The sequence below is a fragment of the Ambystoma mexicanum genome, chromosome 9 (assembly GCF_040938575.1).
Source record: "Ambystoma mexicanum isolate Mex_15411 chromosome 9, UKY_AmexF1_1, whole genome shotgun sequence".
NCBI classification, from domain to species: Eukaryota; Metazoa; Chordata; class Amphibia; order Caudata; family Ambystomatidae; genus Ambystoma; species Ambystoma mexicanum.
In genome coordinates, this window is record NC_090931.1 from 1,534,113,926 (window position 1) to 1,534,140,741 (window position 26,816).

A 26,816-nucleotide genomic window follows, 5' to 3' on the forward strand; every position below is an offset into this window, starting at 1 on the left:
TTGCTGGATTTTGAGGACTTCATTGTTTTACCTGGAAAGAGTGTGAGCTTTTTTTTCCCACTCATGTATTTTGATATGTGTTTTTCAATTGTGTTATTTGATTATGGAGTTTTAGATAACTCCATAGGCATCATCTTTTCATGTGTGTTACACAGCACCCTAAGTGCAGTGACAAAGGGATGTCTTTTAGACTTCTCCAAGGTTTAAATACCTTCTCTGGGATCAACTGTTTCCCAGAGAACGTAAAGTGAAATTGACTTTACTAGTCTTTTTCAAATTCATAGACCCAGCACACACCATCTTACAATGGAGTACTGGAGGGGCTACATAGTATCCCCTGTGTCTAAACCCTCATGTAGCAGTCAAATGCTACCCTTTCCTATTGAAAAGGCTGGTGGCAGTAGTTTTACAACGAACTACCATGATTTTTCCCGACCGTGAACACAGGTAGCTAAAAATCACAGGAGCCATATTTTTCAAGATGGCGCCGTAAGCCCCTTTGTTTAAACAGGTCCTGGCTTTTTTTTGCCATTTCTTTTTGGAAAAGGTCCTTCTAGTGTTTGTCTCTGCGTGCCAAACCAGGTTTGGTCCCTTTGTTGGTGTGCCTTTGGTGGACTTCAGGACTGAAGTCCGCCCTTGGCGTCTGAGTGTCTGGGGTGGGCAGGAAATGAGGGAGGTGCCAGAAACTCCCTGTGCTTAGTCTCCTAGAAGACCCAAATGCACTCTGGTGTGATGGGCTGGCTGACTGTCCGGCAAGGACAGCCACCCTGCTGGGTTAGTGACAGCTAGGCTGGAATGAAAGGGAGACAACTGTTTAAAAGGCGAGTCTCGTGGACTGGAAGGCAGAGTCGACCACTGGACCGAAGACGAGCTGGAAGAGGACGGCTTCTGCAACTCCTGGACCGTTGGTTTACCCAGTGTAGCCCTGCTGCAGGTCCGAATTGCCAAACTTTATTCGACAGAGAAGCTCCTTCAAAGACGGCTTCTTCCTTTGAGTTGGTGGGACCAATCAACCCATAAGACACCTGGACACCATTCTCAAGGCTTGTTAGGAAGTAACCAGGGAGAGGGGCACCAGTTTGTGCCTTTGAATCTACAGCTTCTGGAACTTAAGTGACTCCATCTTGTTTGCTTTCTTCAACGGTCCTGTGCAGTGCAGGAGTCCCACAACGTCCTCCCTCTTGTCCCCATGACTGAGGCTCAGGAACAGCGAGATCTGCAGGAACTGCCATGAACCACGACTTCAGCAACATTGTTTCTTCATATAAAAGGTACTGTTCCAAACCGATTGAGAGAACGCCACTCTCGCGGTGAAAGTTTGTTAAACTTTCCCAACTTGCAGGCCTAATCAGCTTGTGACCCCACAAATGATACTTTTTCACCTAAACTACTTCTGAGAACTTTTGCAAAGACTTTACCGTTTAATACCAGAACTGCTCTTTCCTATCCAGAACACTAGCCCATTAACTTTGGCCTGTCCTATTGACTTGAATTGAACTATTCTGGTGAACTGAAACTATTTGCACTGCCTAGAAAGTAGATGTAATCTATTCTACTTAATTTTGTCCTTTTTGCTCGCTGCCAAGTAACTGAACTGCCATTTGGCTCCTATTTCAGGGGAGCGCAAACTGTCTCAAAAACTTAGTTTTGTATTGTAGTGTATTGGTATATAATGTTAAGTTGTCTTATTCTAGTGAAATGTTTTCTAAATGACTGTGTAATAAATTAATAAGTGTTTTACCAAGAAACCTTGAGTGTAAGTGTCTACTTGAACCACTGTGACTGAAGGTTCTCAGTGTAACTACTTGTACTGCTCCCATTCACTCTTGAGATAAGCCTGGCTGCTGAGCTCGCTACCAACAAACTGTGTGGTACAGACTTATACCAAAAGGTTGGTCTTGCTTACACCTGTAGTCCTAATTGTGTGTGGTGGTCCCAGAGGGTACTGCATGCAATTCTGCCCAACACGGACAAGAGCAATTGTGGAGAGGTAGATGAGAAGAGAAGGCCAGGGGAAGAAGGAGACAAAAAACCCAGTAAAGCCATTTGAAAAAGGAATTACTGAATGCTGGAAAGTGAAGGAAAAGTTCCTGGAGCCAACCGATTTTAATTTAAATGAGATACTGGTCCGTGAACTTTGAAATCCAGTTCCTAACTGCATTTTATGAAGAGCCTGAGAGAGCAAGCATTCTCAGTCTATACTCCCAGACTGTGGAACCACATTCCTATCAGACCTGCCTTCACCTTCATGCAAATCAAAAAAGAACCCAAGACCCCCCTCTCTTCAAGGAGTACCTTCTTCTCACCCCATTAAAATAAACTCCTACACAGCCTATTATTCCTGCCGACGACTACCCCTTAATGCCAACATACTTTTCACAACCGACCCCAATTGCTGGCCTGCTGGTAAAAGATCCTTTATTATATGAACATCTAATATATGTCTATAATCACAACTAGTGTACAGTGCCTTGTTGCTACAAAGCTTAGTTTGCACCCAATAAATAAAACACACAAACAATCAAGTCCTAACAACACTGAAGAAAGAATGAATGGTGGCTACTTCAGCAAGATTACAGCTCAGGACCACTGCACACCCTTTCTGACCATTGGCGGAATACCCAGCCAAGTCGGTTTATGCCCAGAGTCAGCTGACCTGTCGCGTTGCACTGCGGACAGAAATAAAGGGTGTAGCATGATTAGAGAGGGGTCTTTTGCTGGTGAGAGGCCAGTGGTAGAAGCACCAGTGAAGGGTACAAGAGTCGTGGTAACGCTGAGCAACAAGTCTCTAGAAAAAGTCGGTGGAAAACCAGTACGACAAGACCATGCTGTGAGTTCTCAGTGAATGTGGCTGGGAGACCATCAGCTGTATCGCAAAAGATTAGAACAAAACCCTCCCTGATGAGAAGGCAACAAGGTGAAGAGGGCAGAGCATGAAGCACTGGGGAGAACTGCTGAGGTAGAGGAAGCCAACTGAGCAGGTCCTAGCGTGGAGACTAATGGGCGAGAGCAGACCGGGAGATGAAAGGATTAGGAACCAAAGTTCAGAACTGGGTCAGGCGTTGAGACCCAAGGACAGTTGAAAAATACAACATTGATGAGATGGTAAAAAACAACCAAGGGTAAATGTTGATGTAGGAAGCCATAGTGAGTAAAAATGCTGGAACTTGGCCTGTGAGATCCTCGGACACAGAGAAGGGCAATCTGAGTTTCAGCATGTATGCTCAAAGTGCAAATTCCTAGCACACAGGAATCTCTTGCAAACTCTTGAGAATCAAACTTTTGAAAAACAAAAAACACATGCTTGGACTTCGGAAATAAATTCTTTTTTAAAGACCCCAAGAGAACCCTAGCGACGTCTTGATACTGAGTGGTCAAGGACCTACCTAACAACTCCAGAGAAAAGATGTTTTAACTTTTAAAGCTCCAGTCAAGCCTTTTCAAGATGGGGGGGATGGAGGGACAAGGGCTGGTATGGACTTACTGAATGCCACCATGAGACAAAAGGCACTCTGGGACATTGCACAATGTTGTCACGTTGAGTAGTGGCCCAACCATCACATGGATCAGCCCAGAAACATGCAGGTCTCAGTGGCCCCACCCTGACCTAAACAGTGGCCTGATGTTATAATCACTCATTAACAAATAACACCTTGAGGTTACCAATCCCAACCCTAGGGTGTACTTTTACCTAGGTTCATGTACTGTTGTACATGTACAAGAAATGCTTTAATTTAAAAATGTACCCCCAAACCTCAAGTTAAAAATATTATGAGCAAATTCATTTGAATGTTGGGAGTGTTTCATTAACACAAACTAATAGGGAAAAAGGAACACCTCCCTCCAAATAGACTTCAACAGGAACACCTTCCAATTCAGAGAATTCCACCATAAAGCATAGAGGTTATATGATATGATATTTTATTTATATCGCGCCCATACACAGGTGTTTCAGAGCACCCATACACAGGTGTTTCAGAGATCCAGTCCTGTCCCAAGTGGAGGACTGCTACAACCGCGCATATATTGGGCTTCCCAAATACTGCGACATCTTACATTTTCCCAAAATAGAGCCCAGGTGATCGCGTGGCTGAGGAGATGGACCCTATCCCCGCGACATCTCTCCAATTTACAGAGTAGAGTTCAAGATTCTATGAATTCTTCAGAGCCTTAGGAAGCAATGGCCAGATTCATTTGGCCAAAGGGTTTAAATGGTGCGAGCCATCCGAGACCCGTGCTTTTTCGATTCAGCATTCAGGTCTTAGAAATGGCTGAAAAAAATGGTTCAGGGCCATTCTACAGACCGATCCATGTAACGGGAGGTTAAAGCAGTGGCATTGATGTTCTAAGTGCTTAACTTTCAATTTGAGAGGTTATAATCTTAAGTAAACCAAGGGGGGTGGGGGGCAAGTTCTCATTATTTATTTATTCGTATTTGTTGAGCGCACAGCAGCCCTTAGGTATCGTGGCGCTTGTTACAGAGAATGCCAATACTTAGTTACAGAGATTGGAGTAGAGCTTAGTTGCAGACAGGTAGAAAAAGAAGACAAATCAAACATGGTAAAAACTTAACACCAGGGGATTCCAAGATGGCGGCCGAACCGAGTGGACGTGCGTGAGCGGAGCTACGTCCCTCAGCTCGGGCCACAACAATGAAGCACCACACATAAGCGCTCACTGTGCCCAGCGGAGTGCTGCCTCCCCCCAAATTCAGGCGAGAAGAGAAGTCCCGAGTAGCGAGGACCTCGCACAAATTGCAAGCCTTTCCAGAGACGCCGGTGCGGAGGACGGGCGAGAGACACGCAACAGACGGGGGAGCCAACCGCCGACGGAGCCCCTCCACCCCACGCGTGCAGCAAGGAGAGAAGGGCCGATCGACGAAAGGAAGAAGCAGAGACTAGACGAAGAGGTCCGTCTTAGAAGACACAGGAGCGGCTCCGGAGAACTCCCAAACACAAACGGGGAAGGCGCCAGCCCGACACAGAGTGCCCAGCCGTAGACGACGCAGCAATCCAGGCGAAGCCGGGACCCGGAAAGAAGAGGCTGCCGCAGTCGAAGCGGGTGAAGACCTGCTCTCAGACGACCCCGATCGGAGGAGCGAGGGAGATCCGGCCGTGGCAACAATCCACCGGAGGACGGGCTCCGCAGAAGCGCCGGACCCACGGACACTCAGGTATGAGGTGGGGGGGAGAGAGCCTAACATCGGCAGACCACCCCCCCAGAAAATACAGAAGCGCTCCAGGGTACCACAGCGGGCAGGGAGATCCAAGTAGCAAACGACCCCGGCGCCACGAAGAGGGGAGAGCAAGGCCCTAAATATAACTGATCAAACTACACACGCAGCGGTAGGCCGGGGCCTACCCCCGCGCCAGTAAAGTAACACCGCTAGGCCGCGGAGCGCCAACCCAGGCCCCCCCTTCGAGACTCATACCCCGCCAAAAGCATCGGGGGGTGCTGGCCCTCCACTTCGCCAAACGAGGGGGAAAAACCATTGAATTAAGGGATAACGAGAAGGACAGAACATACGCGCAAAATCTCCAAATAGAAGGGGCAGCATCGAGAAGCAGATTGGCGAGGGCCCACTCCGACGCCCCAGAGAGCTCTCGAAAACAATAAAGAACCCCCCCCACACAGATCACGCGTAATACAGGATAAAGGGTTGCAGAAGCAGACACCCCCACAACCGCAAAGGAAATACACGCGGACCAGCGCGGCAATTCAAATCAACACAAAACATTCACGAAACAAACAGCCAATGGCCCCCTAAAACACATACATGTCAAAAGGCAGGACCAGACACGGAGCTCAGGCAGCTTTAACGAGCAATAACAGAACCAAACAGGCTCAGGACCTAATCCAAATCTGGGGTGCAGGAAAAATAGCGCCAACACAAACCGACAAACTAAGAAACAAGGGGGAAAGCACGCCAGACCAAGAAGGGAAAGCAGGCATGGCCTCGAAGGACGATATGAAAACCTGGTTCAAGGAATTTCAGGAGCAATTCATATCCACAACCCAGGCACAATTTGAGAACATGAAGGGGGAAATGAAGTAAGCGGTCCAAGAATTAAAGAGGGAAATAGGAAACCTGGAGGAGAGAACGGACACTTAAGGGCAGTACAAAACATACACGAGGAAACTCTCCAACATGCAGAAGCGCAAGACAGACTAGCGCGACTGGCGCAGGAACTAGAAGCACAATGTGAAGACCTGGAAAATAGATCCCGGAGGTCGAATATAAGGATTAAGAATATTCCGGAAACGGTGGAGGACAAGGACCTTCGCACTGCAACACAACAGGTTTTCAAAGAAATACTCGCAGATGACACCGGGGAAGAAATCCAGATAGACAGGATACACAGAGTGGGCCCAAAAAGAACGGGCGAACCCGGAACCCGCCCGAGAGACGTTCTAGTGGCAATGACACAATATATGCAAAAGGAACAAATCCTCAGGAAGGCTAGGTCAATAGAACACATAAGAATGAACGGCAAAGAAGTCCAGCTATATCAAGACCTGGCACAATCCACACTCAGAAAGAGAAGAGAAATGCTCCCAATAACAAAACTCCTAACGGAAAAACAGATACGCTACAAGTGGACCTTCCCGTTCGGCCTACTATTTACATGGGAGGAGCGTCAACACTGCATCATAACTTGCAAGGAAGGCCTCAAGATCATAGGTTGTCAAGAACATGAGCCAGATCCCCCAAACAATGGAGAAACAAATAGAAGGAGAGAACCGAAGGGATGGCAGACGGAGAAAAGAAAGACAAGACTCCAATCCCGCAGATAAGAGGGAAAAGGACATGGTCTCGGACACGGATGACAGACTTAAGTAAAAACAGAGGGGGCCTCAAGGAAAAGAGCAATGAAAAGGAAATAATCCTCCGTCTGGGCAGGAGCCCACTTAAGGACACGGCAGAGCAGGGGGACACCCTTGGAATCCACAACTCAAGCAGGGTTTAGGACCCCCTGCGGAACTGAACACCCGAGATGTTAGAGGGCATGGGGCAAAGGCGGAACGCCCGAGCAACCATAGGGCCCAGAGCCCTCCTCAGGGAAAAAGTTGGGGGGGTAGGGGGGAGGAGTTGTTGGTGGAAGTTCAGAGGGAGATAGACACAATCACCGGACCTAAAGCGCAACACCGCGACCAACGAGAAGAGCCCCACCTGCAGAACCGACCCCAAAAGAAAAGATGTGGATAAAAATCCTGACGTATAACATCAGAGGCCTGAACACGGCAGTAAAAAGGATAAAAAAAAATTTAAATAAAAAAAAAAATTGAAAACTTCCTGCACAGAGAAAAGTTTGATATAATAACGTTCCAAGAAACAGGAAGACCCTAACCCGCATAAGAGGCTTCAATCAAATACTCCAATCCAACGACACGAAAAAAAAAAAAAAAAAAAAAAGTATGGAGTCTTGATAGCCTTTGCCAACCACCTCAACGCACAAATCAAAGACAATGGCGGACAAAAACGGTAGATACCTGTTCACAGTGGCCCAGTTGGAAAATAGACTACTAACCATAGCAACCATATACGCCCCAAACACGGGCCAGGATGGATTCATCAAAGAAACGATTAACAAATTAGAAAATTTCGCAAAAGGTGAAGTGATACTAACAGGGGACTTTAACATTGCATGGAATCACCTGGTAGACCGATCAGACCCCAAACACACCCATCAAGGGACGCCTTCATCAGCACTAAAACAGATCACGAACAGGATGGCACTAGAAGACGTTTGGCGGAGACTCAGAGGAACGACCAGTGGATACACGTACCACTCGCATGTACACAATACAAGCTCCAGAATAGACTACATATGGGCCTCGGTAGCTTGATGGGCGAGATCCAAGATCTAGAGAAAGGACAAATATCTCTGTCAGACACCCCCCCCCAATTATGGATCACACTCCCCAAAATACGTAAACGGTCAGGTCTCTGGATACTCCCCAGAGATACTCTACAAGACCCGGCCCTGAAGGAAACAATAAGGGAAAAGATAGTGGACTACTTCGAACACGACGACACTCCAGATATATCACCAAGTACAATTTGGGAAGCGTTTAAAGCGGTGATAAGAGGTGAAATCATAGCACTAAAAGCTCAAAAAGACAAACAACTCTACAAATGGGAAAGCGAATTAGAAAAAAAAAACTGGAAGAGATAAGAGATGTTCAAGAACACATCCCTGAAAATAAAGAGCATACCGACACGTCCAGAGCCAGATTGACACGCTCAGAACTAAAAGAGCGGAAGCACAACTTCTCAACGCAAAGCACTGGTATGCAATGAAATCAAATAAAGCAGACAAACTACTGGCAAGACAATTAAAGGGAAAACAGCAAAACCAAACGGTGCAAACACTGAAAGACCGGCAGGGGTCAATAAGAACGCAATCGAAAGATATCAAAGAAATATTTAGAGACTATTACCAGGAACTCTACACATCACAGAACCCGAACGCACAGGAACAGGCAGCCTTTCTAAAGGAAGTCACACTCCCAACCATAACAGCAGACGAAAAAATAGCACAGGACGAACCAATAACACCAGAAGAGGTCGCGAAGGCAATCAGAGACCTTCTCAGGAATAAATCTCCAGGACCGGATGGTTTTACAGCTGCCTTTTACAAAACATATGCGGGAACATTGACACCTATCTTTACGGCTCTCTTCAAAACCTTCAAAGACACTGCCAACATCGCTCCCTCCATGAACGAAGCAAAGATCCTAGTCTACCACAAGAAAGAGAAAGTCCCAGAAAACCCGAGCTCCTATCGCCCAATAGCCCTGATTAATATCGATGTGAAACTCTACACTAGCTCGCCAATAGACTCTCACTAGCTCGCCAATAGACTCTCACCACTACTCCCGAAGTTAATTCATCAAGAACAAGCAGGATTCATCCCGAAGAGGAAAACCCATGATAACATTAGACGAATAAGTCATCTTATAGAGAAAGCCGGAATCACAAATATCCCCTCAGCAATACTATCAGTTGATGCGGAAAAGGCCTTTGACGGGGTAGAATGGACAATGCTCTTTGCGACACTGAAGAAAATGGGCATGGGCAACTCATACATAAATATGGTTCGGGCCAATTACAATTGACCAATGGCCAGGATAGCAGTGAATGGAGAACTTTCGGACCTGATCCGAATTGGAAGAGATACCAAACAGGGTTGTCCTCTATCACCCCTGCTCTACGCAGTCTTCCTCGAACCACTACTGGCAAAGATCAGAGAGACACCCACGATAAAGGGCATGGAACTGGGTGGACAGACCCACAAGACAGCGGCATACGCAGATGATAGGATGATGACCCTAACAGACCCAATCAATACACTCCCTCTCCTCATCCAACAAATCAAGGAATACGGCGCAATCTCAGGCATAAAAATAAACAGGCAGAAATCATCAGTGATGGCTCTGGCAGGAGACAAACGTGCAATCTACAAAAAGACTAAGGATCTCCACTTGCAGACAGCGGAAGACGGGGTGAAATACTTGGGAATCACCCTAACGGCCACAGTAAAGAACCTCTACGCAGGAAATTACACAGAGCTAATAGTAAAAGTGAAAAGAGACCTAAACAGATGGAATCCATTAGCAGTCTCTTGGTGGGGCAGAATAACAGTTATCAAAATGACAATACTCCCAAGACTTCTCTACTACTTTCAAGCACTCCCGATTCGGATACCGCCGACATTCTTCAAGACCCTAGCCAAAATAGTCACAAAATATATCTGGCAAAACAAAACACCTAGACTGTCACAACAGGCGCTCACGGCACAGAAACTAGACGGGAGCATGGCACTCCCTCACTTCAAGAAATATTACGAGGCCGCCCAATTATGGGTGCTGAACGAATGGATCACCAACACGTCGGACAAGTGGTGGGAAGCGCAGGATAGAGCTGTAGCCAGGTCTGATCTGCGTCACCTACTATGGAGTAAACCCGAGCACAGACACCAGAACATCAAGATAAGTGAGATCATGAGCTCCGTAATGAACGTATGGGACAGATCGACCAAGAAAGGAATACTCACAATAGATCAAGCCCCTTTAATTCCAATCCTAGACAATCCAGACTTCCCCCCCCCCCGGGATGGGAAAGTGAGCATTCCAGAAATGGCGAGACCTTGACTGCACAAACATAGGAGACATGCTGAACGGACAACGAATAGAACATTCAAAGAATGTCAAGACTTTCTGGGCCTCACGGAGAAGGACAGATATCAGTACGAACAACTGGCTCACAACTCCAAGAATAACACAGGCATTGACAAGAACACTAACACCGTTCGAAATGTATATAATGTCCCAATCCGGCGAAAGGAAATTTGTCTCCACCCTATATAAGTTCCTGAACGCCCAGACGGAAGCCAAGACGTGGCAATACATGAAGAAATGGGAAAAGACCCTAGGGAAACAACTAACGAGGAAACAATGGATTTACCTGTGGCAATTAATCCCCAAATGGACTAGGTCGATCCAGACGAGAGAAGCCTGGACGAAAATAATGATACAATGGCACCATACCCCGGAAAAACTGGGTATGGGTATACAAAATGTATCCCGCCACGCAACCAAATTGCTGGAGGGGATGCGACACAGTAGGGTCATGGAGACATATATGGTGGGACTGCAACCATTCTGGTCAGAGGTGAAATCACAAATGCAGAATCTCTTCAAAGAGACGGCAAACCTAGGAGAGGAAATCTGGATGTGCGGCATGTGGGACCCTCGAGACAGGTCTCTCACAAAGACACAAAAAAGAAACTTTATGGGATTCCTCATAGCAGCATGGCTAGCGATAGCTCAAAACTGGAAACGAAAATCACCTCCAACCACTCAAGAATGGCTGCACAGGATATGGACATATGTGGCAATGGAAAGAATCACATACAATATACAAGGAGACAGACAGAGATTTGCAACAGACTGGGGGGATGCGATAGAGTATTTACAAAGCGACCACATGCTCCAATGGTGTCCACATAAACTCTAAATACTGGACTTGTTCACAGGATAACTCTGAAGCGGGAAAAGAGACTCAGTGGGACACCGAAGAACGATGCAGCTGGTACAGGGGGAGGGATGGGGGTTGATACGGGACACTGTTGAGTCTCCATGTTTATGTTTAAAGAAATGCCAATAAAAATACTTTTTTAAAAAAAACTTAACACCATACATTTTACACAATATACATAGTGCAATGAGAAAAGATGTGTGGGGTGAATGAGATGTCAAGGGTGGATGGCAGCAGCAAAGGGAAGGAGTTCATTGAATAGGGCAGTTTTCAAGTGTTTCCGGAAGGCTGTGAGGGATGTCTCAGCTCCGAGGGCAGTAGGGTGAGAGTTCCAGATCTTAGGGGCAAAGAACGGGAATCCTAGTCCCCCTGCTTTGGCCCTGTTGATGTGCGGGATGTTGATTTGATTGGTGTAGTGTGTTCTGATAGGCCGGGAGGATGTGGACAGTGCCGATTAAGTAAAGGGGCTAAATGCTCAGCAGCAGGGTTCAGCTGGTCTGTCACGTGGAGATAACTTTCCACTTCCAAGCTTTGGATCTTAACTTGGGTTTAGAAGAGGAAAGACGCGCAGAGGCAGTGATGCAGACAATGCGTTCTAAGGTTGCAGAGGTGTGCCCTTATGCGAGGAGGAGAAAAATAATATCTTTGGAATAACCATCCTAAACTTGTAAAGCAATGTCCTGCAGGCTCTGGCGTTCAGCTCGTGTCATTCTGAAGTCTTACTGTGTACATGTGTATTTCCCTTTATAGATATAGATTCGGAAGTATCAGACTGAAAAGTGATGCGAGCTCCTAGGCCAGTGCTGAATGGAGAAATGATACCAGAGCACAGACATAGTAATATCTCTGTAAATGATGCGCCCACAGCACAGGGGGGTGATTTACACTCCTTCAGCGCCTTGTTCTGCTTCCAGTTATTCTGCCACAGGGGCACTGCTGGGGGTGAGAGGCAGGAGGAGACACATCTGCAGCTCCAGGGAAGGAACTCTGTGTCTGGGTCATGTTGGGCAGGGGATGGAGAGCCCATCTGGATCCAGTGTGCACTTTCCTGAATGCAGGGATTACTGAGCAGGAAATGTGGGGGCTGGGCTCCGACATGTAAACATGGCCCAAATAGGAGGAAGAGTTCGGCCCCGAGCGAGACCCTGCCGGGGGGGACAGGGGGGGCTCAGCGTCCCCGCCCCCCCTCCCCGGCCTAGTGAAGTCCAGTGCCCGTGTGGGAAGAGTAATAATAATAGGAGTAATCTGTGGGGCTGCTGGCTTTGGACCCCGGCCCGTGTAGGTATGGTGGGAGGTGGTGGGGGGCAGGTCGTGTTTGGACCCAGGGCATCATCATCATCACCCTCCCCACCCCCCATGCTCCGGGTATTGGAGGCTGCGTGACTTTGCCACACTTGAGGGGGCGTGACCTCGGGGGCGGGTTCAGGTGGTGGACACGGAAGACGTGCCAGTCCGGGGGAAATATCTCCTAACACCCCCCAGAGGTTTGGGAGCGGCCGGCACTTCTTACCCCGGTTTCCAAAAGTTGCTTCTCCCGCATCTTCACCACCGGAAGTGACGAAAAAGAAGCCGCCAAACTCACGGCGGTTTCCTGTTCCGGGTCAGCGGAGGCAGCGGCAGTACAGGCAGGGCGGAAGTGTGTGGGTAGCAGGGAGGAGGGAGTCTAGCTATCCCTGTCTAATGGAAAAGGGCTGGTGCAGAATCCCCCCAACACACTCTCAGAGGTGCAGCCAAGCTTGCCTAACAAGTGGGGCCTGAAGCTAATGTAATGTCGCATCTGTAAATGCCCACACAGCATTGCTGAGGAGGCATTTACAGACTGTGGGTGGGCCTGGCCCACTCAGGCTACACCCTGTCTAGCCTCTGCCCACTCTCCAGCCAATGAGGACGCCTGTGAGGGAAATAGCCAGTACTGTTTACTAAAATGCCACTGCACTCTGATTCCTCCCACCACTAATGCCCCCAGCCGCTCACATGCCTACCATCTCCCGCCTTCCCTTCACCCTCACATTCTTCAATGTACTCCCCTACCTGACACCGCCCGCCCCCAATGTCTATCCCCACTCCACACATCCAATCCCCACACCATGACCCAGCTTCCCCATCCCTGCCTCTCCCATCTCAACCTCCAACAGCTAATTTCCCAGTCCCTCTCACACCCCGCCCGCCCCCATGTCTATCTTCACCCCACACATCCAATCCCCACACCATGACCCCAGCTTCCCCATCCCTCCCTCTTCCATCTCAACCTCTAACAGCGCATTTCCCAGTCCCTCACAACCCGCCCGCCCCCATGTCTATCCCCGCTCCACACATCCAATCCCCACACCATAACCCCAGCTTCCCCATCCCTCCCCCACATCTCAACCTCCAACAGCTCATTTCCCAGTCCCCTCTCGCACCCCGCCCCCATGTCTATCCACACATCCAATACCCACATCATGACCTCGTCCTCCAACAGCTCACTTCCCAATCCTCCCGGCTCCCAAATAAATCAAGGAGTTACCCACTGATGTGCAAGGACCACCTCGCCTACAAGGTACAGCAGTCACAGTAGAGGAGACCCACAAGTAGCGTGACCCCCTCGCATCTGTGAAGCCTTCTGTCTGCCCGCTCCAGCTTGGGAACAGCGATGCCTCTGTGCACGTAGGTGTGCAGGCAGTTAAGAAAATTATCCTGCACGCTAACCCTACTGTAACATCAGACACTTTCTTCTGTATTTAGCACTCGTTTATCAGGGATTGCCAGGGCACATAAACACTCCAAGAACGACACGAGGCAGATTGGAAACAGTGGATCTACGCTTACACATAGCGAAGCAAAATTGACAACTATGCGAACGACTGCCTACACTGGTACAACGCGGACAAACTTTCCTCACGTATCCGGCAAACAAACTACATTGGCAAATTTATATAGCTATCTATAGTGTGACCCACAGTCATACCTGCCTACATTCCCAAAAGCAAAACTGAGGGAATGATGTCACCGATGCCCCCCCTTCCCCAAGCCCTGACCACTTTCAAAGAAAACAGCTGAAAGACACGTGAACACGCAAACAAAAGAAAAAGAGCAGTATTTTTTTTTGCGTGTGCGCAGATGTAATTCTTTTCACATCAGGAGATGCTGCTACCTGGGCGCTGGCCTTCAGATCTGTCGCAGAGCCTTATTTTCCACCCACATCTCGATGTGATTGGCCACAAACGGTGTGTGTCTAGTCAATCACATCAAAGCGTGGGCGGATTTCTTTGAATTGCGGGTAACCCCAGAGACTCCACACTCTTCTTTGGAGACACAGAGAAGAGCGTAAAAACCCAGAGTCTCTGGAGTGAACCCGGAGACTAGGCAGGTTTGCCCACAGTGTGGATTCAGATTGCGAAGTGCCTAAGGACGTGTGGGTCACCACTAACTGGCCCGCAGGTGTGGATTATTAGTAGACCATGGATTCAACGCTGAATAGTCAGAGATTTGGCTGCCGGGCCTGTTTGTTTACGAGGCTATGACACCACCCGGTAAGACTACCATCTGCATAGATTCTGTGGGACACTGAGATGCTGCCTGGTAAGATTATAATTGCATTCACCTGTGGGTCTAACCATAACTTGGGCAAGTAAATAAGTACAAAAATGCCAACATGCTGTGAGAAACTTCGGGGTATTCTCCCATGTAGATCCTGAGAATGCTTTATTCAGGTGGCCAGGGGAAGGCCATCGCTCTTGGATCCCAACCCTGGGGGTGGACGAGCGAGGGAGGATCACCTGGGTAGGGCAGTATGGGGTTGCGCCTGTGGAAGTTTCTCAGGTGAGACACAGTATCCCAACAGGACAGTAGGCAAGGAGGAAGCCGTCATAGGATATGCAGGGTCATTATCCCTGATCCAAGAGGGAGGCATAATTGTCATACCAGAACAAAAACAGACAAGGAGAAGAGCCAGATGACACAAACTTGTAGCTTTGACCTCAACATCTATTTCTCTTCCCCTGTTTTAGACCATAGAGTGTACTGTCAAAACCAGTGCTTTCATGGTACAATGCCAAGAGTACGGAGTTACCTAAAGAAAGGGGAATCACCCCAGTCATATAAAAAAAAAGGGCCAGGGATTTCCCTCTCTCCTCTGTCAATCACTGTATAAGAATATCTAAATATCAATTTCTTTCTTGCCCTGTCTCCCCACCCCATTTTCAACATGTTCTGGGACGAGGAAGAGGTGATAGAGAGTAGTAAGGATTACTCACGGGAATACAAGTGTAAGTCAGGAAGAGGCCTCCTACATTTTACCACTAGGCTGTCCCACTAATAGAGTCAGGCACTCCACCTTAACCATGCACACCTGACTCCACTTGACTCTCAGTTAAGATATAAAAAGGCAGTTCTGCTTAAGAGAATGAGCGAGCTGGTGTTGCTGATTGGAAAGTGGAAGCCAGGAAGCAGGAGGCTGCAGCAATAGAAGAATGGAAGATCCAGAGGAGAGCCAGACACCGAGACGCTGACCTGGTGTCAGAAATGTGGCAGCGTGGCGAAGGAGCCGGAGTGAGGTGTGCTGCAATTTGTTGGCCATGTCCAGGACTCATTCCCCTGGGATGTGTGCCGGTACCAGGAGTGTCTGAGGCGCAGGTGGTGAGACCCTGACCTCAAACTATAGATCGCGAGGACCTGCTAGCCAGCCTTGTTCTACCCGGATGAGTTTCGGAAAAAAGGAAAAGAGAGAAACTCAGTAGCATGCGGGTGGCTGGAGCAAGACAAAAGTGATGAGAGCAGCCCATTGGTTGGAAAGAAGAAAGAAAGCGAGGAAAACCAGAGAAACAGTGCGCTGGTGGCATGAGGACCGAGAAAGACAGAAAGAGAGAGTGAGCGACCCGAAAGCAGGATAAAGAGAGTGGAAAGCAGAGAGGGCGCACGTGACTCGAAAGCAGGAAAGAGGGTGCAAGCAACCCGAAAGTAGAAAAGGAAGGTGCACGGTCAAGTGAGAACAGAGTGCCAGGGGCACGGCAAAGCAAGAGGACTGTGCAAAAGGCACAATAAATGTAAAGTAGCTGTATGTGTGCACAGCAAAAAGGAAAGAAAGTTGGAATGGGAAAATTTTGAAAGCCTCTGACACTGCCCCATGAAAGAACTATGTGTTGAAAGGTACATCTTGGCAAGGTGAACTTTTGTTTGAGACCAGAGGAGCCTAAGCTTGGGGGAGGGTACCCTGAGAGGCCCACAGAGACATTTTTGAACTTTGCAGGAGAGGCCTAGACTTGTGCAAGGGAACCCTGAGAGACCTAACAGGAACTGTGTCTTTCTGTTTGGAACGAAAGCTTGGGGAAAGGAGACCCATAGACATTGGGAACTTTATTGACTTGCTGCAAGAGCCCTACATGGAATGTTCTGAGGTCAACCCCTTTGAGTTGAACTATTTTTGAAGCGGGGAGAACTGCACTTGATGGTAAGGCTACCTGAAACCAGTCTTGGTTTGTATTTCTTTTTGAGCCACCATTTTTACTTTAAGAAGACCCCAAATCACATTTTCTTCAGGAGTGAGGGCAAGCGTAGGTTGTGAAACAGACAGACTTTGGTTTTGGACTTACAGACATTGACAGCCCTTAGAAACATAAGTTGAGGGAACAATCCCTTTAGAGTTAGGGCCGGTTAGGCATTACACCAACCCAACAACGTTTTTCAATAAAGGTTCTAAAACAGTTACTTTTGAGCCTGTGTCGCTCTTGAGACCATGCCCGTCTCACAACGCTCTAATCAAAGAGGGGAACATTATAACTTAAGATCCAAGCCAAAGGGTAAAAAGAATAAATCTGTTGAAAAAGGACAACCTGGTGAACTATCTTCCAGGGATGATGGCAATGCATCGAGGGTCAAGGGACGCAAGGGGGAATTCACCAACTTCTTTGACGTAGAGTTTCATGCTCCGCCCACTGCCTCAGCCCCTTTTACTGTGAGTGATGGAAATAGAGAAAATCAATCAAGACTCTCAAAGACCAATAATAATTTGTTACTCAAGCTTTGGTATTCGCCCCAAAAGACCATCAGTGGTCACACTGAGAAGTTAGCGGAAAGTTCATTGGAGCCGGTGCAGCCGCAAGGGGACACAGAGAGCACCCATGAAGTCTGCTTGACTTTCAGCCTCCCCTGTACTTTTCACTGTGGTAAATGAGGAGGTATCTTTTATGTAAAGTAGCAAAGCATCACACTCTGATAATATAACAAATGAGTCGATTCAGTTTGCGGTCAAAGTGCTATTGAAGTTGTGTAGTAAAATAAACAAGTCTGTGAAAGTGCGAGGGGGGGAATCTTAGCACGATATAAACGTCTGCCTTTGAATGTGAATAATACTTCTGCGCATGGAACAATATTAGAAGAACCAACTACCTGCAGGGCAGCACCAATTCTGTTGCAAAAGGAAAATGCTCAATGTGAACAACTCCTGAGTTCCTCCTGAGTATCTGAAAAAGGGCTTAGTGCTTCATACCCCCAGTAGGAACCTTCGTTCAAAGGGTAAATGCCTGTTGATCGTCCCCAAGTTTAAATTGAAATCTGGGCTGGGCAGTTCCTTTTTGGTGCAGGCCCCCAGCTTGTGGAACAGTGTTCCGGAAACACTCAGAACCGTTACCAACCTTACTGTTTTTACGAAAGGGTTGAAGACTCATCTTTTCAGATGATGAAATGGGATACGGGGGTTTATGACCACCTCATGGCTTAGCGCAGACTTTCCTATTGTATTGTTTTGTTTTTCGTTGTTTGCCTAAGCGCCCTGATGCCCACGGGCTATCGGCGCTATACAAAAATAAATACATGCATACATACATACAACTGCCTGCGGAAATGGCACCCCTAGACTAAAGCAACAGCAGCATCTACCTTACTAGCAGGGAGAGGAGGAAGAAGAAAAGAGAGGTAGCGCAAAAACGAAAACAGACGCTGCTGAGGCCGGCTGAGGATGCACAGAGACAGAAGAAGGTGTTGGTGCCAAACAGGGGCGGTGCCTCCAAAAAAGCTAGGAAATGTGCAGTCAGAAGACAGAAAAGAGTGGGGGAAAAAAGGATGGCGTTTTAATCAACTGTCTAATCAAACCACAGAAGGCCATCCATGATTCTGAAACTGAGGGCACTTAAGAGGAGAGTAATGGGAACTGCATATGCAGCTTGGCAGAAGAATCTGTTGTGATGGAAGCGGGGTTCACCTCCTTGCAGAAGGCAATAGGGAATGTCGTAACCCACGAGGTTGGGGCACATAACTATAATCTAAATCAATCAAAAGTTGTCCTGTGTGGTAGTAAAGTATTTAGGATTCATAATCTGTTTCCTAATAATTCAGACTACTGGCTAAACAGGTTGTCAGTATTAAAAATTATGGCCTTAATGGGCCCTAATGCTCCCTATGCAACAACAAGATGGCCCGCGGAGCGACGCACCACCCTTGTCTCCTGATTGGAGGCACTCTGCAGTCCTCTGCTTGCTGATTGGTCCGGCCTCTGGGCAAATTGCAGTTCGGCTTTGAGCAGGGATGCAAAGCCAGTCTCAGCATCAAGGCCCAGCAGTAAGGCCATTTGGCCTGTCTTTACCTGGGAGAGAGGAAGAGGAGGATGTGCCTTTCTCACCTTGGCACCCTTCCTTTGCTCATTGACCTGCACTCTGCTGCTCAGACCCGGAGCAAAAAGATGGCCGCCCGAGCGACACACCACCTTGCCTGCCCCAGGGCTCCTGATCGGAGGCACTCTGCAGTCCTCTACTTGCTGATTGGCCAGGCTTCTGGGCAAATTGCAGTTCGGCTTCGAGCCGGGAGACGAAGCCTGGTCCAGCATCAAAGCCCAGCTGTAAGGCCATTTGACCTGTCTTTACCTGGGAGAGAGGAAGAGGAGGATGTGCCTTTCTCACCTTGGCATCCTCTTTTACTCATTGACCTGCACTCTGCAGCTCGGAGCCGGGGGAACAACAAGATGGCCGCCGGGGAGAACGCACCGCCATGCCTGTCCCTGATCTCCTGATCGGAGGCACTCTGCAGTCCTCTGCTTGCTGATTGGCCAGGCTTCTGGGCAAATTGCAGTTCGGCTTTGAGCCCCGAGGCAAAGACGGTCCCAGCATCAAGGCCCGGCTGTAAGGCCATTTGACCTGTCTTAACCTGTCTTTCCGGGATGCCGGATGAGGTGAGACCCTAACTGAAGTAAGATCTGCATCCTCTCCTGCAGATTCGCCAGCCTGCCTCTCTTTCCTACTTCTCTTCACCCCGTAACAGTCTACCCTCACCTACACCCAAACACCACTTCCGGACTTCTTCACCATGGTAACGCAGTCACTGCACTCTTTTTCATGGACTTTCTGTGTGCACTTCACTTGCTAAAGATAAGGTGACCAGCATGCTCAGATTTATTACCAACCATTGCACTTTATCCCAAATGATTGCAGGTCACCTACCCGATCCTGACTTCGCTCTCCCCTGTAAACAATTTGTCGTTTACCCAGAGTCCCATGCCTATGGATAAGCTCACCCTACCTCGCCCCTCATGTCTGCTCCCTTAATGCAGCACCTGCAACAGCCGTGAGGTTGGGGCAGCTTGACTAAATCACTATTGTTACCGATCTCACCCACCTACCCAGCCTGCGCTATGACCAATTTTACCTACCTGTGAGTAGTTACCTACTAGGACCCACTCTGCCTTGCACTGTGTATGATCACTCCTACCTGACTCCACCTTCTATGACATACTCTCAGACTCTGACGGTTCAGTATTTTCAACAGTACCCGTTGTGATGCTGGAAATGCAGCGGAGGAACAGGGCCTCCGTATCCTTGTCCTTTACTGCCTTTTATCATGTGTTCTGACGTGTTTTCCATGCAGGAGTTCATGTGGGACTCCTGGTGGTGCAGCTCTCTCTTTTGGTTTTGGTGAACAGACCCATGGGATACCCTTATGGCACCGATGGGTGGGAGTACAACCATGTGCCCCTAGTGTATGTTTTTGAGCACCCGTGGGTGTGACTGAAGGGGTACCTTTGACTGTGTTCCCTCCGTACCCACGTTCTCCTCACCTGGGCTTTCCGAGTCGATGGTATCTTGCAGGCCTCGACGTGCCAGGTAGTCTCTCTCTTTCCTCTGGTGCGAGGGCTTGTCACGGAGAGAAGCCACTGTGGCCGCTGGGTGTGAACAGCGGCACAGCGACCCCCTCTCCGGAATCAAACCAGAAAAAGCAGGGAAAAACCCACTAGGGGAAAAAACCCTGATAGGAGGTGCCAAGACTGTTCTCAGAAGGCCAGCAGTCCACCGATGAAGAGGAGGAAGCGAAGGATCACCAAACGCTGAAAACGTCCACTGTAGCGGTCGACCTGGAGAGAGGCGAGGGAAACAGCAGCTGGGAGGTCCGGACTGAAGGTAGAAGTCTTCCGAGAGGCACTGCGGAGGAACACGGGAGCACGGGAGAGAAAACCCCGCGATGACCAGACTCAAGAGCTAGGTGAGAGGACGAGAGGGAGAGAGAGAGAGAGAGAGAGAGAGAGAGAGAGAGAGAGAGAGAGAGAGAGAGAGAGAGAGAGAGAGCACGGCAGACGCCGCCTAAAGGGGGTCGGCGGATGGCAAAGGGAAACAAAGTATGGAGGTTACTGGTGACTGGACACCTATGAGAAGTAACCGCGTGGGGGTAAATATTAACCCCTAGTAGAATCCAAAGCGAGGTGCAGAGGAAGAGCGAAGGACCCAGAAACGAAGTAAACAACGGAGAGGGGTTGCAACGCAATGACCTGCCGGGAGGCAGGGATTTTATACTCCCGGCAGCGTTGCGTCTCGCGTTAGGAGCTGCGGCCATAAACACAAAAAAGGGACTAAAGCAACCTTCCCCCATGACCTCTCAAACTCCAACGCGGAAGTAAACGCCAGTCACGGCGATGGCCGCGACTGCGAGTGACAGTATGCCCCCCCCTAGAGTGCAACCGCCCAGGCCTACCTGGGTGCAAGCGATGGAACTTTGCCAACAGTTGAGGGGCATGTACATGGGAAGCTGGCTCCCAGGAATCCTCCGACCTTGGGAAACCCTTCCATGACAGGAGGTATTCCAACCGACCATGAAGGAATCTGGAATCACGAATGGCGGAAACTTCGTATTCCTCCTGGTCGGTTGTAGTGACAGGTAGTTTCCGGCGGAGAGACCGGTGATTGGGATCTGAATAGTAAGGTTTAAGAAGAGAGGCGTGAAAAACAGGGTGTATGCGTCTGAGAGACGGAGAGAGTTGTAGGCGATAGGCAACTGGATTGACCTTGGAGAGGATGGGAAAAGGTCCCAAGAAACGAGGAGATAGTTTAGAAGGCCTTGTCCATCTGGGAAGGAATCTGGTGGACAACCACACTTTGTCCCCCGGTTTCCATGAAGGTGTATCCCTGCGGTGTTTATCGGCCTCGGTCTTATTCCGCCGTCTGCAATCCGCCAAACTCGTTAATGCACTGTCCCTGGCCTCCTTGAGATTACTTAACACCTCTTCTGCAGTGGGAGAGTTGGAGTAACTGGGTACCTCGGGCATTAGATAACGCGGGTGAACGCCATAGGTACAATAAAAAGGTGATAGGCCAGTGGCACTGTGCTTGGAGTTGTTGTACACGAATTCCGCCGTAGGGAGTAGAGAAACCCAATTATCTTGGCACTGGGAAATAAAACATCGCAAGTACTGCTCCAAAGTTGCGTTGAGTCGCTCCGTTTGGCCGTTTGTCTGGGGGTGAAACCCTGAGGATAGGGCCCTTTCCATCCCCAATCGAGTACATAAAGCCGTCCAGAATTTGGATATGTACTGGCTTCCTCGATCGGATATCATCTTGTCGGGGAGACCATGATGCTTAAAGATATCTCGGGCAAAGGTTTCTGCCATTTTGGTGGCCGAAGGGAGTCCTGGAAGAGGAGAGAAATGGGCTAGCTTGCTTAGAGAGTCCACTGTCACCATGATACATGTGCATGACTCGGAGTCGGGAAGCTCCACTATGAAGTCCGTGGAGATGAGACCCCACGGGCGAGTCGGCATCTCTGCTTGGGTAAGAAGTCCTAGGGGCTTCCCGGAAGCATATTTGACACTGGCACAAGTAGGGCAGGTCTTTACGTAGTTAAACACGTCTCTCCTGATGTTGGGCCACTGGAACGATCTCGAGATGAGTTCCAACGTACCATTCCCGCTTCGGTGTCCACCTAGACGTGAGTCGTGACACCATTTAAGGATTTTCCGGCGCAGTGACCCCTCAGGAATATACCACTTCTTCTTGTAGAAGACCCAGCCGTCTTTGATTTGGAAAGGAGAATCAACGGAAAAAGAGAACTGGGGAGCCTCTTGCGCAACGGCAGCCTTGACCTCCTGAAGGAAAGAACTCACTGTGGCTAAGATCCGATTTCTGTGGAATAACGGCTCAGACTTGACCGCTACCGTTTCCAAGTGGGAATCTTTGCGAGACAAAGCGTCAGCCAGACGGTTGAGAGACCCAGGGATGTACGTGATCTGGAAGTCGTACTGCGAAAACAGGTAGGCCCATCTAGCTTGTCTGGAGTTAGAACATTCCATGTCCTGTAAAGCCTTGAGGTTTTTGTGGTCAGTGCGAATGAGAAACCGATGACGGGCACCCATGAGAAGGTGCCTCCATTCCTCACAAGCCAATTTCATCGCCAACAATTCTTTCTCCAAAACCGAGTAGTTGAGCTGGCTGGGAGAAAGAGTCTTAGAGAGATAGGCGACCGGATGCTCCACCTTGTTGAAAGACTGAAGCAACACTGCTCCTACAGCGATAGCGGAGGCGTCCGTCTCCAGAATAAATGGAAGAGTTTGGTTTGGATGCTGCAGAATCGGGGCAGAGCAGAAGAGGGTTTTTAGATGACAGAAACTTCTTTCTGCTTCAGTAGACCAGGAAAAAGGATAGGCCGTCTTCTTGAGTAGGCGGGTGATGGGAAACACCACCTCTGAAAAGTTCGGAATGAATCTTCGGTAGTAATTTGAAAGACCCAAGAACCTCTGAACCTCCCGGACAGAGGTCGGGGCCGGCCAGCCAAGAATCACTTGCATCTTGTCAGGATCCATGGCGATCCCTTCTTCTGATAGCACGTATCCCAGATAATGTACCGAAGGTACCGCGAAGCTGCACTTCTCCTCTTTGACCAGAAGATGGTTTTCCTTAAGACGCTCCAAAACTCGTCGTACTTGTGCTATGTGTTCTCTCATATTAGGGGAAAAAACCAAGATATCATCTAAATAGATGATGACCGAGATGGAAAGCATGTCGGAGAACATCCGGTCCATGAACCTCTGAAATACCGCAGGGGCGTTCACCAAGCCAAACGGCATTACCTTGTATTCATATAGGCCCAGAGGAGTACGAAACGCAGTTTTCCATTCGTCACCCTTGGCTATCCGCAACAAATGGTAAGCGTTTCGTAGGTCCAGTTTGGTAAAGATTCGAGCACCTTGCACTGCCTCAATAATATCCGTGATTAGGGGCATCGGATACCTGTCACGGACTGTCACTGTATTTAGACCCCTGTAGTCGATGCAAGGTCTAAGATCGGTGGAATCTCTTTTCTTTATAAAAAACAAAGGGGCTCCTGCTGGAGACTTGGAAGGTTGTATGAGACCATTCTCCATGTTGGTATCCAAGTATTTCTGAAGCACTTGTCTCTCGGTCTGAGTGAGGGCGAACATCCTTCCGAATGGCACCAAGGCATGGGGCTCCAGGTCGATAGTGCAGTCCTCTGGCCGATGGGGTGGAAGTCTGGCATGGAGGCACTCCTGAAAAACGTCTGAAAAATCTGAGCAGAAATAGGGTAAAGCATGGATACCTACATGATTATTGGGAAACACCTTGACTGGCTGAAGATCAGCCCGACCTTCCAGAGAACAACAGTTAGTAGCGCAATATGGGGAACTGAAGCTTATTTGGTTCTCGGTCCAATTAATCAGAGGATTGTGTCGTCGGAGCCAGGTAATGCCCAAGATGATGGGAAAATGAGCCGCTCTGATAATATCAAAACTCAGGACTTCCTTATGTTGGTTGATCGTCAAAGTGAGTTCCTCAGTGGTATGGGTGATAGGACCTGAGGACAAAGGCGAGCCGTCTACTCCTTCCACCTTCTGACCTTCTGCCCGGGGAATTCGACGGAGGCCCACCTTGTCAGCCCACACGGTGTCAACAAAGTTCCCTGCCGCGCCACAGTCCAACAGAGCCAGTGTCTCCTCCTGATGGTTTCCGAGGTTGAGTTGTACTGGAATGACCATTAGCCTGGAATCTTCCTTAGACTCGGAAGAGGTCACTGACAGAGAAACATAGGGACGATGGAGATTTCTTAAAGACCCTCGGTCGTTTGTCCCTACTAACGCCGAGGGTAGTCGTTTCCCGACCTCTTGTTTGACAGTTCTGTGCAGTCTCTGAGAAAATGCTGCTCTGATCCGCAGTAGGCACACAGTCCTTTCTCTCTTCTGCGACGTCTTTCAGCAGCGGACAAGGGCGCCCTGGTAGCACCGATCTGCATAGGTTCTTCCGTAATGATGTTAGTAGAGCGACCAGGGAGAACGGGTACAGAGGGGTCTGAGTTATGGCCAGGAGTCCTTTGCTTACGACGTTCAACTCGTCTCTCCTGAAGGCGATACTCGATGTGAAGAGCAGCAGAAAGTAGATCTGTGAAAGTAGGAGAACGAGGAGACCTGGCTAGCTCGTCTTTAATTTCTTCCTTCAGTCCTCTTCTGAAAATGGCATACTGGGCTGTCTCGGGCCATCCGGCCCCGGCTGCTAATGTCTTGAAAGAGGAGATGTATGATAACACGTCTAGCGAGCCTTGCCTGACATCCAACAGGTCTTCGCAGGCTGTAAAGGAGAGCTCTGGTCGTTCGAAGGTGTGCTTGAGAAGATTCTGAAACCCCGGATAGTCCTGCAGAATGGCGTTTCCGCTAGTCACCAGAGGGGTGGCCCAGGAAAGAGCGTTTCCCGTCATGTTGGTTATTAGGAAACCCACCCGGGCCTGATCTGTAGCAAAGGTACGGGGTCTGAACGTAAAGTGAACCAGGCATGCTTCGAGAAACTCCTTTACCTTCTTTGGGGAGCCATCAAATTTCCCCGAGGACAGTGCCATGGGTGGCAATTCCGAGGGAGTAGGTTCCCTAGCCGCAACCATCTGTTTAAGCAAAGCGTTCTCAGTCTTGACCCCTTGTAGCTCTTGGGACATCGCTTGGAATGCCTTCCAGAGCTCTTGGACTTGTTCGTCAGCTGACATCGTGATACTCTTTGGCGTTGCAATCTGTGACTGAAGGGGTACCTTTGACTGTGTTCCCTCCGTACCCACGTTCTCCTCACCTGGGCTTTCCGAGTCGATGGTATCTTGCAGGCCTCGACGTGCCAGGTAGTCTCTCTCTTTCCTCTGGTGCGAGGGCTTGTCACGGAGAGAAGCCACTGTGGCCGCTGGGTGTGAACAGCGGCACAGCGACCCCCTCTCCGGAATCAAACCAGAAAAAGCAGGGAAAAACCCACTAGGGGAAAAAACCCTGATAGGAGGTGCCAAGACTGTTCTCAGAAGGCCAGCAGTCCACCGATGAAGAGGAGGAAGCGAAGGATCACCAAACGCTGAAAACGTCCACTGTAGCGGTCGACCTGGAGAGAGGCGAGGGAAACAGCAGCTGGGAGGTCCGGACTGAAGGTAGAAGTCTTCCGAGAGGCACTGCGGAGGAACACGGGAGCACGGGAGAGAAAACCCCGCGATGACCAGACTCAAGAGCTAGGTGAGAGGACGAGAGGGAGAGAGAGAGAGAGAGAGAGAGAGAGAGAGAGAGAGAGAGAGAGAGAGAGAGAGAGAGAGAGCACGGCAGACGCCGCCTAAAGGGGGTCGGCGGATGGCAAAGGGAAACAAAGTATGGAGGTTACTGGTGACTGGACACCTATGAGAAGTAACCGCGTGGGGGTAAATATTAACCCCTAGTAGAATCCAAAGCGAGGTGCAGAGGAAGAGCGAAGGACCCAGAAACGAAGTAAACAACGGAGAGGGGTTGCAACGCAATGACCTGCCGGGAGGCAGGGATTTTATACTCCCGGCAGCGTTGCGTCTCGCGTTAGGAGCTGCGGCCATAAACACAAAAAAGGGACTAAAGCAACCTTCCCCCATGACCTCTCAAACTCCAACGCGGAAGTAAACGCCAGTCACGGCGATGGCCGCGACTGCGAGTGACAGTGGGTGGCCCACAGAGCGGGGTACGGGCTGGTGGCAGCTCCGTGCTGAATTGACTGGTGCCCTGAGCATCCTCCATTTTGGAATGCCCAGACCCTGTCATTGGAATCTGTAGATTCCTGATGGAGACAAGATGGCCCCCGTGGCCTCTTGCCATCCATCGCCTGTTACTTTAATCTTCCCGAAGTCCCGGGAAGCCCTGACTCTGTCCCTTCCCCCTGACTGGCTGTTGGGTTGAAGTTCCATATATGGTAGTGTGGGAAGTGCTGACCAGACTGGCTGGAGCCTTCCCAACGACCGTATGTTGTGGGTACGCCTGTGGGTGGGACCTGGGTGAATGGAGTGTGTGACGAATACGCATTCTGTGTTGTGGATGTCTAGTATCTGGTGTTTGACACAATGACTGAGACAGCCCTGCCCGAAACTGGTATGAATGCAGTGTGGAGTGTTGAATGGCTGGGTACTTGTCCCAATACACATATCTTGTTGTGAGTGTCTGGAGAGAAGTGAATGGCCTGAATGCACTATGCACCAGATTGGCTGCCTGCCTGCATGAATGCCCTTCTGACCGATTGGTTGCCTGAGTGTGACCCAGCAGAATGAATGGGAGACCAAC

General features: G+C 49.3%; 1 protein-coding gene across 1 annotated transcript in view; it reads right to left on the reverse strand.

The window, feature by feature from the left end:
- Positions 1 to 12,623, reverse strand: part of LOC138489458 (uncharacterized) — a 57,212-nt gene extending 44,589 nt beyond the window's left edge. The window contains exon 1 of the mRNA XM_069617179.1: positions 12,552 to 12,623. The gene's annotated coding sequence lies outside the window, so the exon portion shown is untranslated. The remainder of the gene's footprint in view (positions 1 to 12,551) is intronic.
- Between the last annotated feature and the right edge of the window lie 14,193 nt (positions 12,624 to 26,816).